At 42.5% G+C, this 3,232-nt stretch overlaps 1 long non-coding RNA gene across 1 annotated transcript; it reads left to right on the top strand.

The window, feature by feature from the left end:
• Positions 1-726: 726 nt before the first annotated feature.
• On the top strand, positions 727-2,082 carry LOC111270682 (uncharacterized). Its single transcript, XR_002686405.1, has 3 exons — positions 727-1,098; positions 1,315-1,364; positions 1,735-2,082. It is a non-coding gene; the product is annotated as an uncharacterized LOC111270682 (long non-coding RNA).
• The last annotated feature ends 1,150 nt before the right edge of the window (positions 2,083-3,232 follow it).

Genomic DNA, 3,232 nt, shown 5'->3' with positions numbered 1-3,232 from the left:
ATGAATATCTGGACATATGATCAAGCCATTTTTAAACTGTAAGCAAAGTTGTCTGTATGCACATCTAATATGACGAAGTCGTAGGTGGGCCCACCATTCAGGAGTAACTGCATGACAATGGAATCCAGATTATACCGGTAGCGCACAAGAGTGGATATTCCACCTAAAAGCACGGAACACCCGTTGTTCTACTCGTTAACACTGAAGAAGTGATCTTTAGTCGCGATCGCCCGCGACAGTGTGACGAAGGTCTCAGACTCTTCTCTTATCCACGCATTAATCTTCAATTCGCCTTCCGTTCGGTCTAATGTTTGTCTGCGACGCGTTCCATTTTTATCTGTTCTGCTACTGCTACTTCAGCTCCTGCTGTTGAGTCCCCGCACCCGATATACAGTCCAGCTGTACCGAACGCTTGCCTCGTCTATTACCATCACATTGAGCCTATCTCTCAATGTAACCCTCTTTCTATTTCCCCTCTACCCTAGTATTCTTCTGCCGACTTCCTTTCGTTCCCCTTCTCCCCTGTTTTTCTCTTAACGTCATAGTAATAACAGGCGTTTCTGTCGCCCCATCCCTGTTGGATATATTGTGTTTGTAGTAAAAGTTTTATCGTTAACTCGATTACAGCTGTACACTATCAGCGGCGATGGCAGTGGCAACACACGGCTGCATGCATTGCTGCTCTGCTAGAGTACCTTCCTGCCAGCCAGCGATGCTATAGAAAGATCAGGACAAGGCGACGAGCCTCAACCGACCGACATAAGACGAAAGCTCGGACCACACTGCTGGCATCGTCCATCCCCAGACTGAAACCAGAAGATGGCTGCCCAGTGCCAGCATAATACTATCTGCGCGAAAATCCAAACACCAACGTTGCAGGAGCCTAAGGAGAACCGTGAACGGCGCTGCACATGCGTATTTGTGTGTGTATGCGTGCGTGTTTCTGTTTGATCATGTATTAGACTCCACGATGGTCCCATCTAGAAGGGTACCGATGGCGGCTGTGGGCCGGCCTGCTAACAAATGCTGGGCCAGCCTTAAACGACCTTACTTAAGCAAAAGCCGTAGTGGCCCTCGATGCTATTGTTGTTTCTTTGCGTACGTATATCTTTGTTTTACTTGTACTCTTCGAAGTTAATTCAGCCTCATGTCTTGCATGAGTTATCATCTCAACCGATTTTGTCACTTTCCCCATGACGCCTTCTCTCATCCTATACAGCTCATTCTAAGCTCGCCTCGGCCAGTTTTTGTTGTCTAAATCTGAATTCAAGTTTGCGATTGCATACTAACCCTATGCTAAAACATATTCCCAAGTTGTTATTGCAGAACATGGCATCTTGAAGGATCCTCGACAGGACTGGAACGTAAGTAAGCATTATGGCAATTGTTTTACTTTGCCTGATCAAGCCCAGCTGATGATAGTAATAGAGGGATTTGTAGTTCGGACAACGGAAACAGAGTCAGAGTTTACTGTAGGGCAAAGACGATGAAAGACCTTTGATGCCGATCTCTATCACTGTATTATAGCTTGTACGGCTCCACTTTACATTAACTGGTTCTATTAATATTCATAAACTAGTCATACAGATAGAAAGCTGACGTCTACGACTTCTATTGGCTCCACGTTGCATGTATGCATGTAGATATATGTAGAGTTGATAACGGAACCTTATGGGAACGATATCAAAAGAGGCTTAAATAGATAAAGGACTAAAAGCAGTAATTGCTTTTCAGCTGGCAGCCTTCGGAGACAATCTGTGGCTCATCCTCGCAGAGTTATTTTAGGCGAGAGATAGAGATAATAATCGTACGGATAGATGAATTTTTTAATGCAGCTGTACGGCGAAGATAGTATTTATTATCATTGCGCAGGAATACTGTTAACTCTAACGGCCAGGACAAACGTCGACCAATCCCTAGCGTTGACCGTGTAATGTCTACGTAGAGGCAACACTTCAGTTGGACTAGCTACTATTCGACGTATTCGCTGGTGTTGATTTTACTAGCGTCCGGGTAAAGAACGTGTCATCGTGCCATTGCCTTACAGTCTTCACAGCAAACACTCATCAAGAGAACGCTGAATGTCGCAATGTATTTTGCTTTTACAAATAAAACGAAATTACATGTTCTTTTTTTTTACTTTGGCTAGCTCAATTTTCCTACTGCGAAGGATAGTGCTCCTTTGCATCCTCTAGTAAAACCATAAATACGGAGTATCCATAATAGTAAACCAATATATGTAAGTGGAAATTACGAATCAAGACAACCTATTCCCGTAAGGGTAGGAAAAGAACATTATTTTTTCTGACAGGGTTCGTAAAAACATAAACGTTACCGACTTGTACGCTATTTTCGTCTCTTGTTTATTGTGAACGAAATTGAAGTTGGATACACACTCTCAGTACTTTTATTAGACCGATTCGCCATAGACCTTAGGTTTTTCCACTGGGCTAAGAAAAGACCTGCTTTACTGCAAATGAATATAGGTGTATCAGATTGTGGCTTAAGTGTACGGAAAGTGACTTAAATATGTTATTAGATTGTAACTTAGTAAGTTGTGTGGTGAATTACGATGGATAGTGGTAGACGTTTTGTAATCACTGCTATTAAAAATCGATCAGTTTACGCTCAGGTGATTAACGAGGTGCTATGTAATTGCCTTACATAGCATAGTCTTTGATTTTTCTGGCAGGTATTGCGCGCCAACTTCAGAGCTCAGATCGTCGAACGATAGTTACATTGCCAAGGTCTACTGGCTGATTATGGCTTTCGGTCGGGCGTGTATATCACTACCTGACATGCAAAACCTGTCGTGCACAGCTCTGGTATATTAACATGGGTCCATTAGATACTAAATCTTCTATTTCGAACTTTGGAACTATGCACCTAAAGCAGAAACACCAGCGATCTACAATGCGATAGTTGAGATGATGCGTGCTATGAAAAGTTCATTGCAAAAAAAGCCCCTTCAAAGGAATCGACAGCCTACCTTATAAATTAGACTTCGCAGATGTATTTTGCTCAGCATAATTATCGTCCGCCGTGCTATATGTATATGTGCCAGGACTGAAATTATGACCGTCAACTCATAATCGTCAATTTTTTATTTATTATGTCCGATCTAGGGCACTTAAGCGTTCAGTCGATTGATTCGAGTGGAAATTTTAAACAGGCAAAATAGAGCTTAATTAACCAACCTGGACATTTTTAAGCGTTTCTTACGTCACCTTCC

The sequence above is a fragment of the Varroa jacobsoni genome, unplaced genomic scaffold, assembly GCF_002532875.2.
Source record: "Varroa jacobsoni isolate VJ856 unplaced genomic scaffold, vjacob_1.0 contig00058, whole genome shotgun sequence".
Lineage (NCBI taxonomy): Eukaryota > Metazoa > Arthropoda > Arachnida > Mesostigmata > Varroidae > Varroa > Varroa jacobsoni.
Note: the sequence above shows the minus strand (reverse complement) of the source record. Positions and strands in the feature narration are given on the sequence as shown.